We start from the raw sequence: 12,388 nt of genomic DNA, 5'->3' as shown, positions 1-12,388 counted from the left end.
CCAAGTCAGGTTTCTTCCTTCCTCCTCCAGTTTAGCAGGACAATAAGGCTAAATCAGTTTTATTCCTTCCTCCTCCAGTTTAGCAAGACCACCAAGCCAAGTCAGTTTTATTCCTTCCTCCTCCAGTTTAGCAGAACAGTAAAGCGAAGTCAGGTTTATTCCTTTCTCCTCCAGTTTAGCAGGACATAAGAGCCAAATCAGTTTTATTCCTTCCTCCTCCAGTTTAGCAAGACCGCCAAGCCAAGTCAGTTTTATTCCTTCCTCCTCCAGTTTAGCAAGACCGCCAAGCCAAGTCCGTTTTATTCCTTCCTCCAGTTTAGCAAGACCGCCAAGCCAAGTCAGTTTTATTCCTTCCTCCTCCAGTTTAGCAGAACAATAAAGCTAAGTCAGTTTTATTCCTTCCTCCTCCAGTTTAGCAGGACCTCAAAGCCAAGTCAGTATTATTCCTTCTTCCTCCAGTTTAGCAGGACAATAAGGCTAAATCAGTTTTATTCCTTCCTCCTTCAGTTTAGCAAAACTGCCAAGCCAAGTCAGGTTTATTCCTTCCTCCTCCAGTTTAGCAGAACAATAAAGCGAAGTCAGTTTTATTCCTCATCCAGTTTAGCAAGACCGCCAAGCCAAGGCAGTTTTATTCCTTCCTCCTCCAGTTTAGCAGAACAATAAAGCTAAGTCAGTTTTATTCCTTCCTCCTCCAGTTTAGCAGGACTTTAGCAGGACCTCAAAGCTAAGTTAGTTTTATTTGTTCCTGCTTCAGTTTAGCAGGACATAAGAGCCAAATCAGCTTTATTCCTTCCTCCTCCAGTTTAGGACTTCCAAGTTAAGGCAGTTTAGTTTAGCAGGACCTCCAAGGTAAGGCAATTTATTGATTTTTCCAGTTTAGCAGGACCTCAAGCTAAATCAGCTTTATTCCTTCCTCTTCCAGTTTAGCAGGACCATAAAGGTAAGTCAGTTTTGTCCCTTCCTACTCCAGTTTAACAGGACCATAAAGCCAAGACCATTTTATTCCTCCAGTTTAGAAGGACTTCCAAGATAAGGCAGTTTTGTTTAGTATATCCCTTCCTCCTCCAGTTTAGCAAGACCTTAACGCTAAGTCAGTATTATTCCTTCCGAGTCCAGTTTAGCAGAACCTCATAGCTAAGTTAGTTTTATTCCTTTTCCCTCCAGTTTAGCAGGACAATAAAGCTAAATTAGTTTTATTCTTTCCCCCTGCAGTTTACTAGGGCCTCAAAGCTAAGTTAGTTTTATTCCTTCCTCCTCCAAGTTTAGCAGGAGCTCAAAGCTATGTTAGTTTTATGCCCTCCTTTTCTAGTTTAGCAGGACCATAAAAGTCAGTATTGTCCCTTTCTCCTCCAGTTTAGCCTCAAATCCAAGTCAGTTTTATTTCTTCCATTTCCAGTTTAGCAAGACCATAGATCTAAGTCAGGTTATTCCTACCTCCTCCAGTTTAGCAGTTTTATTCCCTCCTCCTCTAGTTTAGCAGGACCTTGAAGGTAAGTCAGTTTTATTCCTTACTCCTTCAGTTAAATTCTCAAAGCTAAATTAGTTTGATTCCTTCATTCCCCATTTTAGCAGGACCTCAAATTTAAGGCAGTTTTATATTGTCCTATTCCATTTTAGCAGGACCTCTAAGATAGTTTTATACCTTCCTAGTCCAGTTTAGCAGGACCTCATAGCTAAGTTAGTTATCCCTTCCTCCTCCAGTTTAGCAGGACCTCAAAGCTTAGTTAGGGTTCATTCCTTCCTCCTCCAGCTTAGCAGGACCTCATGGGGAAGCCAGTTGAGGATGTATACCATTATCTCTTCCTCCTAGGAAGGAGTAGATCTTGGGCTACTCCTTTCTACTAGGAAGAAGAGGTGGTGCGAGTCCTCAGCTGACTTCCCCATGAGGTCCTGCTAAGCTGGAGGAGGAAGGAATGCCAGGGGTTCTTTATTAGTCATCATCAGTGAAAGAGGAGATAAGGGTGTGCTAGGTCACTAAGGGTAAGGGCTAAAGCAGAGTGGTACAGGAGAGACGAGACTGGGCTTAAAAGCCAGAGGTTGGGTGTTCAAATCCCACCTCTGACTTGTCTGTTTGGAAAAATAAAATTTTGGGGGAAATTAAAGAAGGGGAGGAGGGGAAGAGAGTGCTGTGTTTGTCTTTCCTCCTCCAGTTTAATAGGACCTCATCCTAACATTAGTTGTATTCCTTCCTCCTGCGCTTTAGTAGGACTTCAAAAGTTAGTTTATTCCTTTCTCCTCCTCTTTGATAAGACATCACAGCCAAGTTTTATTTTTCCTCTTCCAGTTTAGGACTTCACCCTAACTTGATTCCTTCCTGCTCACATTTTAATAGGCACAAAACTCAATTACTTTTGAGGTCCTAAGTCATATGACCTTGCTCAACTGATGGAGGAGGGAACAAAACTGACAGTTTTATTCCTTCCTCCTCCAGTTTAGCCGGACCTCACCGGTTTAAAAGTTTTAGATTTATTCCTTCCTCCTCCAGTTGAGCCGGACCTCAGAGTTTTAGAAGTTTTAGATTTATTCCTTCCTCCTCCAGTTTAGCCGGACCTCAGAGTTTTAGAAGTTTTAGACTTAGTCCTTCCTCCTCCAGTTTAGCCAGACCTCAGAGTTTTAGAAGTTTTAGATTTATTCCTTCCTCCTCCAGTTTAGCCGGACCTCAGAGTTTTAAAAGTTTTAGACTTAGTCCTTCCTCCTCCAGTTTAGCCAGACCTCAGAGTTTTAGAAGTTTTAGATTTATTCCTTCCTCCTCCAGTTGAGCCGGACCTCAGAGTTTTAAAAGTTTTAGACTTAGTCCTTCCTCCTCCAGTTTAGCCAGACCTCAGAGTTTTAGAAGTTTTAGATTTATTCCTTCCTCCTCCAGTTGAACCGGACCTCAGAGTTTTAAAAGTTTTAGACTTAGTCCTTCCTCCTCCAGTTTAGCCAGACCTCAGAGTTTTAGAAGTTTTAGATTTATTCCTTCCTCCTCCAGTTGAGCCGGACCTCAGAGTTTTAAAAGTTTTAGACTTAGTCCTTCCTCCTCCAGTTTAGCCAGACCTCAGAGTTTTAGAAGTTTTAGATTTATTCCTTCCTCCTCCAGTTTAGCCGGACCTCAGAGTTTTAAAAGTTTTAGACTTAGTCCTTCCTCCTCCAGTTTAGCCAGACCTCAGAGTTTTAGATTCATTCCGTCCTCCTGCAGTTTAGCCGGACCTCAAAGCCAAGTCAGTTTTATTCCGTCCTCCTCCAGTTTAGCCGGACCTCAAAGCCAAGTCAGTTTTATTCCTTCCTCCTCCAGTTTAGCCGGACCTCAAAGCCAAGTCAGTTTTATTCCTTCCTCCTCCAGTTTAGCCGGACCTCAAAGCCAAGTCAGTTTTATTCCTTCCTCCTCCAGTTTAGCCGGACCTCAAAGCCAAGTCAGTTTTATTCCTTCCTCCTCCAGTTTAGCCGGACCTCAAAGCCAAGTCAGTTTTATTCCTTCCTCCTCCAGTTTAGCCGGACCTCAAAGCCAAGTCAGTTTTATTCCTTCCTCCTCCAGTTTAGCCGGACCTCAAAGCCAAGTCAGTTTTATTCCTTCCTCCTCCAGTTTAGCCGGACCTCAAAGCCAAGTCAGTTTTATTCCTTCCTCCTCCAGTTTAGCCGGACCTCAAAGCCAAGTCAGTTTTATTCCTTCCTCCTCCAGTTTAGCAGGACCTCAAAGCCAAGTCAGTTTTATTCCTTCCTCCTCCAGTTTAGCAGGACCTCAAAGCCAAGTCAGTTTTATTCCTTCCTCCTCCAGTTTAGCAGGACCTCAAAGCCAAGTCAGTATTATTCCTTCCTCCTCCAGTTTAGCAGGACCTCAAAGCCAAGTCAGTTTTATTCCTTCCTCCTCCAGTTTAGCAGGACCTCAAAGCCAAGTCAGTTTTATTCCTTCCTCCTCCAGTTTAGCAGGACCTCAAAGCCAAGTCAGTTTTATTCCTTCCTCCTCCAGTTTAGCAGGACCTCTAACTGTAGTTTTATGTCTTCCTACTCCAGTTTAGCAGCACCTCAAAGCTGAGTTAGCTTTGAGGTGCTGCTAAACTGGAGTAGGAAGACATAAAACTAAGTCAGCTATAAGCCCTTGTTAAACTGGAGGAGGAAGGCATAAAACATTTCATTTTATGGCTTCCTCCTCCAGTTTAGCAGGACCTCTATAGTTTTATGTCTTCCTCTTCCAGTTTAGCAGCACCTCAAAGTTGAGTTAGCTTTGAGGTGCTGCTAAACTGGAGTAGGAAGGCATAAAACTAAGTCAGCTATAAGCCCTTGTTAAACTGGAGGAGGAAGGCATAAAACTGATTTAATTTTATGCCTTCCTCCTCCTGTTTAGCAGGACCTCTAACTATAGTTTTATGTCTTCCTCGTCCAGTTTAGCAGCACCTCAAAGCTGAGTTAGCTTTGAGGTGCTGCTAAACTGGAGTAGGAAGGCATAAAACTAAGTCAGCTATAAGCCCTTGTTAAACTGGAGGAGGAAGGCATAAAACTGATTTAATTTTATGCCTTCCTCCTCCTGTTTAGCAGGACCTCTAACTATAGTTTTATGTCTTCCTCTTCCAGTTTAGCAGCACCTCAAAGCTGAGTTAGCTTTGAGGTGCTGCTAAACTGGAGTAGGAAGGCATAAAACTAAGTCAGCTATAAGCCCTTGTTAAACTGGAGGAGGAAGGCATAAAACTGACTTAGTTTTATGCCTTCCTCCTCCGGTTTAGCAGGACCTCAAAGCTCAGTTATCTTTGAGGTGCTACTAAACTAGAGGAGGAAGGCATAAAACTAAGTCAGCTATAAGCCCTTGTTAAACTGGAGGAGGAAGGCATAAAACTGACTTAATTTTATGCCTTCCTCCTCCAGTTTAGCAGGACATCTAACTGTAGTTTTATGCCTTCCTCCTCCAGTTTAGCAGGACCTCAGAGCTAAAGCCAGTTTTATGTCTTCTTCCTCCTTTTTAGTAGAACATCTAAGCTAAAGTCAGTTTTATTTCTTATTCCCCCAGTGTCTCAGGACCTTGATCTAAGTCAACTGTAAGGTCTTATTACACTGGAGGAAAAAGGAACCAAACTAACTTAGATTCAAGGGCCTGCTACCCTGGAGGAGGAAGGAACTGAACTGACTCGCTCAGAGGTCCTGCTATACTGGAGGAGGAAGAGAAGAATGAGCTGGCTTTATTCCTCCCTCCTCCAATTTGGCAGCACCTCATAGCTAAATCAGCTGTGAAGTCTTGCTGACTAAACTGACTTTAGCTGTGAGGTTCTGCAATAAAACGGACCCAGCTGATTAAGCTTTGAGGTCCTCCTAAATTGGAGGAGGAAGGCATAAAACTGACTTAGCTTTGAGGTGCTGCTAAACTGGAGGAGAAAGGCGTAAAACTGACTTAGCTTTGAGGTGCTGCTAAACTGGAGGAGGAAGGAATCAAACTAATTTAGATCTGAGGTCCTGCTAATCTACAGGAGGAAGGAATAAAACTGATTTAGCTTTGAGGTTTAGAGTAGCAGGACTCAAACCTAAATCAGCTGTGAGAGCTTGTTAGAATGGGGAAAGAAGTAATGAAACTGACTTTAGCTCTGAGGTTCTGCTAAACTGGAGGAAGGTTTAAAATTATTTTATTCCTTCCTCCACAAGTTTAGCTGCAAGTCAAAGCTAAATCAGCTGTGAGGTCTTGATAAACTGGAGGAGGAAGGAAGAACATTGATTAAGCTTGGAGGACCTCTCAGTCTAGCCAGAATTTCAAAGCTAAATGAGTTTTATTCCTTCCTCCTCCAGTTTAGCAGAACCTCACAGCTAAAATCAGTTTTAAGCCTTCCTCTTCTAGCATAGCCTCAAGGATAAGTCAGTTGAGGTTACATACCATCATCCCTTCTTTCCAGGAGGAAAAGATGGTGTGAGTCCTCAACTGATTTACCAATGAGGTCTTGCTAAGCCAGAGAAGGAAGGAATACCGGATTTTTTTTCTTAATCATTTTTGTGCAAAAATACAAAGCTATGCTAGGTAGATGCCAGTGGGTGGAAAGCCAGAGTGCTATAGGAAAGGACTACCCTCAAAAGCCAGAGGTTGAGGGTTCCAATCCCAACTCTGATCTCTAACTGTGGGGGAAAAAGAAGAGGGAGGGAAGTGGAAGGAGGGGAAGCGAGTGCTATGTCTATCTTTCCTCTACCTTTTTCTCTCTCTTCACTGAGATAGGAAAAAAAGGGAAACATTGCCCAAACTCCCAGCAAAGACTTGCCTTGGGCCTGCACCTGAGGGTTTCATGTAAATCAGGAAAATCTCCAACACTGTTACCTAAATAAAACATGCAAAGGGAATTCCTTGGAAAAAGTTGTTGTGCTTTTTTTCTGTCTTTCACTGTGGAGAGAAGAAGCGTTTGGTTGTAACTCAGAACAAAGGGTCACTTTTGGGCTAAAGCTGTTGTCCTATTCCACTCAGGAAAATCTCCCACAGTGGTTACCTAAAGGAAAAATACAAGATGTGGCATTTATAGGGAAAAGGTTCCAGATTCCAGATGCCCTGGGGTGTGTGTTGTGAACAACTTGCTGCTGCTTCTTCACATGGCAGTAGACCTACGAATAAACAAGTGCTTGGAGGTCACTCACCTAATCGTCTTTCTTTTGAGGAGAGGGGCTCTTCTCCATCTTGAAATCTCACACTGTCTGTCAATGCCGATTTTTACACATATCTGCCCAGATGAACTGTTCAGCCTGTGAAAAAGGAGGAGAGTCATGAAAATGCATATGCTCTCATCCTCAGAACAAGTGTTTCTTTTTTGAGGGATCCCAGCAACCACAAGGAACTCCCGCTTTTCATAAAGAACAACTGAGGATTCGGGCAGAGGTGATTTGCAACTGTTTTTGGCAGAACAATTCAAGCCAGCAATCCCAGGGCAGCTTTATGATACCCGTGGAAATAGGCAGCCAAGAACCCAAGACTCTTAGGGCCTAGGCTCCCCAGAAGACAATGTTATATTTCAGAAAATGGCAGGATGCTAACCACTGACCAGTGGTGGCCTGAGCACTAAGGAGAGTACAACATGGTTAATAATAATAATAATAATAATGTTACTTAAGTGCTTACTATGTGCCAAGCCCTGGGGTTGATACGAATTAATTAAGTTGGACATAGTCCCTTTCCCACATGGGACTCACACTCTTAAATTCTTCTGCTTTTGTTTCCTAAATTTGGAGTTGAAAAATATGAAATCTCAGTGCCTAGTATTTGCTCTTTGGCAGTTTTTCATGTCAGATTTATCCATCGTAGGAATCCCAAAGAAAAAGTTCCTGAAAAATTTTTTAAATTCAAGCCCAAGATGCTGGAACCCCAAACAAGCAGGACTAGTTATTTGCTATAACTCAAGTCCAGAGCAGTTTATCATTTTGTAAACTCTTTTAGTTCAGTACACTGCACCCACTTGGGACTCAATAAATACTTAACCACTCAGGGGACGTGGACACTAAAATGAATGATAACAATGGACGTAATGTGTGCAGAGATCTGTGCTTAAGTGGTAGAGGAAAAACTAATCAGAAAAGAACAGTTGGCTAGAAAAGGGGTAGCTGGGGTGGAATAGGAGAGAGAGTGGATAAGTTAGAGGGAGAGAGGTGATTTCAGTTTCTGCAGAATACAGAGAACAACTGAGACCAATGCAGGCTTTTGAGAAGTGGGGAAAATGCCAGTTTAGAAAATGATCCAGACAGCAAAGGTTGGATGGAGGCTGTTGCAGTAGCCAGTCCTCAGAATAGTAGCATAAAATTATCCACCTTTGTCACATATTTGGTTACTCAAGCCCCTCACAAAGTTGAGTCTTGACAATACGCTAAATACTTCTGGATAGTACCTTTTGGCTAGATCAGCATCAGGTGACACGATGATATAATTCTTCTAACTCTAGGATGCTTTCTCCAATTCACTGAAGCACAGCAGGTTCAGCATACAAATTATCCACTGGAATATCAAAGAAGCCCTGGATTTGAAACAAGTAGCAGTACCAGGCGTGGAGCTGTGGGGAGACAGAAGAAACAGCAAAAGCAACTTGCCACAATTAGAATAGGTTGAACCTCTGTGGGAAGAAAGGACGTGTGGGGGGGGAATTGGCATTTTGTCAGAGAGGAGGGATGTGTGCGTGTTTGGCGGCAGGCCCAAGATAGGATGAGAGGTAATTGAGAAAACAACGGCACGGTGCAAAAAAACGGCAGGCAAAATGAATAATGGCGTTGTTTTGAGCATAGCTATGTTTGTGTGAACCATTTCAGATGGGAAGGATATTGAATGTGAAATCAAGAAAAATTTCTCTGTCTTGGACTTCGGCCTCATCTGTCTCCACCTCCCACTGCAGCTCCTGACCTCTGTTACCCAGCGCCCTCCTTCTCGGCTCTCCGTCTCTGACCTCACCGACTTGCCTCACCATTATCCCACTGCAAGCTTCTGACCAGCCGCTCTGCCCAAGGGTCTCTCAAATGGTACTTACTGAGTGCCTTCTGTGGGCAGAGTTCCTACACTGAGCGCTTGGGAGAGAACAATGAATCGGGAGAGAACACATAATAACAATGGTATTGGCTAAGAGCTTACTGTGTGCCAAGTGCTGTACTAAATGCTAGGGTGAATACGAATTCAAAATGTTAATTAATGTTTAATGATTTATCATTAAATAATTCAAAATATACTGATATGTGGTAAACTAGGAAATATGAAAGGAAATTTTAATTTATCCAGGTGAATCTCAGTATGACGTTTTCAGTTCTGCAGACATTTTTCTTTGATTACCATCCTGATGCCCACACTTAAATACAATTTCTCAAAAGAGAACACTTTGCAAGTGTTTCAGTAGCTTGTCATAGATGTTCAAGTAAGAGATTGTGGCCAACTTTTGTTTTAATTCTATGCTAACCTTACTGGTTCTTCATGTTTCAAGGCTGAATAGAGTCAGTACTCAGTATACTGACTCTCTCTCTATGTGTGTGTGCGTGTGTGTGTATGTATTTCAAAGATGACATTACCAATGGCTTAAAAGACTGATGTGTGAGACACAAACCTCACCACACTGTATGAAAGTGAAGCAGTATGGTCTAGTGGAAAGAGCACAGGCTTGGGAATCAGAGGACCTGAGTTGTAATTCCAGCTCTGCCACTTGCTTGCTGTGTGACCTTAGGTGAGTCACTCAACTTGCCTGTGCCTCAGTTTCCTCATCTGTAAAATGAAGTTTAAATAACTGTTCTCCTTTTCCCTCAGGCTGTGAGCCCCACGTGGGACTAAAGCTGTATCTCTCTTGATTTCACTATATCTACATTAACCTTTAGTACAGTGCTTTGCACATTGTAAATGTTTATTTTTATTATTATATAGAAACTATTAGTAGTAGTGATGATAGCAATTATTATCTTGTTAGCTTAAAAACATGTTACTTCTTGAAGTTATCAAATTCTTATTGCTATGGTACTATTATTACTATTTTTAGCAGTACTAGTAATATTATTATCATTATTATTATTAAGTATGCTCATTCTTTTTGGCAATTTATGTTCAGAGAAATTAAATTCCTTTGCCATGTTACCCGGAAAATATATTTCTATTAAAGAACTGTAATTATTTTTTGTTTTTTTCAACATCTCACCGTACCATTCAAATGATTGACCAAATTCTCTGGATTGTGACACACTCGATTTTAGGACTCAAACATCACAGTGCTTCTGAATATCATTTAAGAGAACATCTGGTTCAGTTGAGGGGCAGAGCACTTAATAGCTAGGATTTAAATCAGGAAATATTCCATACCCAGTGTTCATCAGATGTTGTCCAAAATCCTTACCCCTAAAATTGTCAAAATCTATTCCATTCCATTTAATTTCAATGCCCAGTCTTCTCACAGGATCACAGTGAAGGAAGTCCTGAAGTAACGAGTGACCCATAAAGCAAGTCAGGATAAAGACTAACCAAGGATTCAATTCCACCTTCCTCGAACAGTTCACTTACACTGTTCAATACCTGCTGTCTGATTCAGTTATTCAAAATCCAGAAGTCATCGTCTCCATCAAACAGGGTCCAGGACACCTGCCACTATCCAATTCTGCTGTCACCCAAATGTGGATTTTATTACTCAATTGTCGTGGTCTATTTACAAACGCTTTTGCGGTCTGCTGTGATCCATGCCCTCACAGTCCCATTCTCTTTAAGATGCTCCATTAGAATACATTCCATCTGCCAGTGTCAAGCTGCAATTATTTATGCTCCATATCTATCGTTCACATCTGAGTCTCCTCATCAGAATCCCTACTTGCATCGCATCATCTCGATGAGGCGTACTGACTTACCAGTCCGCAGGAATCTCTATTCATGAATTTCTAACAGCTAACCACCCAATCTAATATTCTGATCTAAAATCTAATCTTTGCTCTCCTCAATCCATCAGTGGTATTTAGCGAGAGCCTGCTTAATAAATACAGTGATGTAAATACTGGAGAGCTCCATCTTGGTTAGGTACTCTGTCCAATCTGATTAGGTTTTATGTATCCCAAAATTTAGTGCACTGCTAGTAAGAACTCAATACATACCCCAGTGAATGAATTACACCAGAAGCAAAATGTTTGTTCGCTGTCTTCAAAAGGCTCGCCGTCTAATGGAAGTGATTTTTAAAAAATTTTTTGACTTGCGGTACAGTGACTAAAACAAGGTCCTGTTCTACTTTCGGGTTCCGTACTTTTGTTATTTCCATTATTGCTTATCTGTCGAGGGGCCAGTCTAAAATTATGACTGGTTCTTCTGCCAAGCCAGAGTTATTGCCCAACTGTCAGCAGCTGCTTCCCTACCACGGAGCCATTTATAAAGAATCGGACTGAACAAAAGCCAGAGCTTTTTGACCTGTTTTCTTCAATGTCCTCTGGCTATCAATGCTCCAGGTACTCCAACCCCCCCATCAGGCACATGAGCTTGTGCCATCAATCAGGAGCCTTGCCAACTGATGTCATTTAACAAGCCAGTTCATGAATCATTACCCAAAGTCACTAACCACCACATAGTTCAGTGGTATTTGTTAAGCACTGACTTATTGCTTACCTCTAGGGTGCATACAAAAAAATAGGATTGGACACAGTCCCTGTCCGATATGAGGCTCACAGTGTTAATCCCCATTCTACAGATGAAGTTACTGAGGCACAGAGAAGTGAAGTGACTTTTCCAAGGCCACACTGCAGACACTTGGTGGAACAAGGATTAGAACCCGTGATCTTCTGACTCCCAAGCCTGAGTTCTATCTACTACCCCTTGCTGTTCCTGCCTCCTCTACAGACTAATCTCCATGTCTCAGTCAGCTTCATGCAGGCATTTCAGAGGTTTCTTGTCAACTACCATAAAGTGCATCTTTGTATCATTTGTACTTTCCCAAGCAGCATGGCCTAGTGGAAAGAGCATGGACCTGGAAGTGAGGGACCTGGATTTTATTCCCACCTCTGCCACTTGTCTGCTGTATGACTCTGAGCAAGTCACTTAATTTATCTGTCCCTCAGTTTCTTCATCTGTAGAATAGATATGAAATTCTACTCTCTCTACCTTGCATGTCATGTGTGATGAGGATTGTGTCTACCCTGCTAATCTTCTACCTAGTCCAGCACTTAGTATAGTGCTTGGCATATAGATAGTGCTTAAAATAGCCTTTTTAAAAAAGGGACTAGCTACTCCTCTTGATCATTTTTTCTGCGTTCCAGGGATTTTCCTTCCCTTCTATTTTTCCTCTCTAGACCGCCTCCACGTCTAGACTATAAACTCACTGTGGGGAGGGAATGTGCCTACCAACTCTGTTATATTATACTGTAACAAGAGCTTAGTACAGTTTTCTCCACAGAATAATCATTCAATAAATACCACAGATTGACTGATAGATTGATTCTTGGCTTACATGACTAAATATTCCATCCAATGTCAAAGAATCCCTTCTGTCTTTTTGGAGATATCGCCCTCCACTCTTTCTGCCTGTTCTTCTTGCCCTGCCAGTTGGAGATATTTCCTTACACTGGGAATAATGACTCCAATTATGCTCTCTGGGAAAGGGAAGAATAAGCTACTTAAACCTTGATGACCTTCTCTGACAGCTGATGGAGCGACATCTCCTGAATCACCTGATTGATGGTATTTATGGAGCACCTACTGTGTGCAAAACACTGTAGTGAGCCTTTGAGAAAGACTTAGTGGCAAGATCTCTATTGCCAAAGAGCTTATCACCTAGTGGATGGATATAGTTTAAGGATGTTATTTGTTGTCCTTGAATGGGTGTGCTAGAGAAGGAAAATAGTATTGATTTGGAGGTACAGCTAGGAATGACAACAGATATACATGCCAAATCATCCCAATTCTTTCACTCTCTAATGGTTGATTTCTCCCAAATGCAGGCTTTTTTTTCCATGGGATTTGTTAAGAATTTACTGT

The 12,388-nt window shown here is 42.0% G+C and overlaps 1 long non-coding RNA gene across 1 annotated transcript in view; it reads right to left on the bottom strand.

Annotated features, from left to right (window-relative positions):
* The window catches only part of LOC114807643, a 77,933-nt gene extending 69,925 nt beyond the window's left edge, over positions 1 to 8,008 (bottom strand). The window contains exons 1-2 of the long non-coding RNA XR_003755695.2: positions 7,812 to 8,008; positions 6,574 to 6,678 (exon numbers count right to left, since the gene is read on the bottom strand). This is a non-coding gene — a long non-coding RNA (uncharacterized LOC114807643). The remainder of the gene's footprint in view (positions 1 to 6,573; positions 6,679 to 7,811) is intronic.
* Between the last annotated feature and the right edge of the window lie 4,380 nt (positions 8,009 to 12,388).

The sequence above is a fragment of the Ornithorhynchus anatinus genome, chromosome X3 (assembly GCF_004115215.2).
Source record: "Ornithorhynchus anatinus isolate Pmale09 chromosome X3, mOrnAna1.pri.v4, whole genome shotgun sequence".
In the NCBI taxonomy this organism is placed as follows: domain Eukaryota; kingdom Metazoa; phylum Chordata; class Mammalia; order Monotremata; family Ornithorhynchidae; genus Ornithorhynchus; species Ornithorhynchus anatinus.
This window is presented reverse-complemented; position numbering and strand designations above follow the sequence as displayed.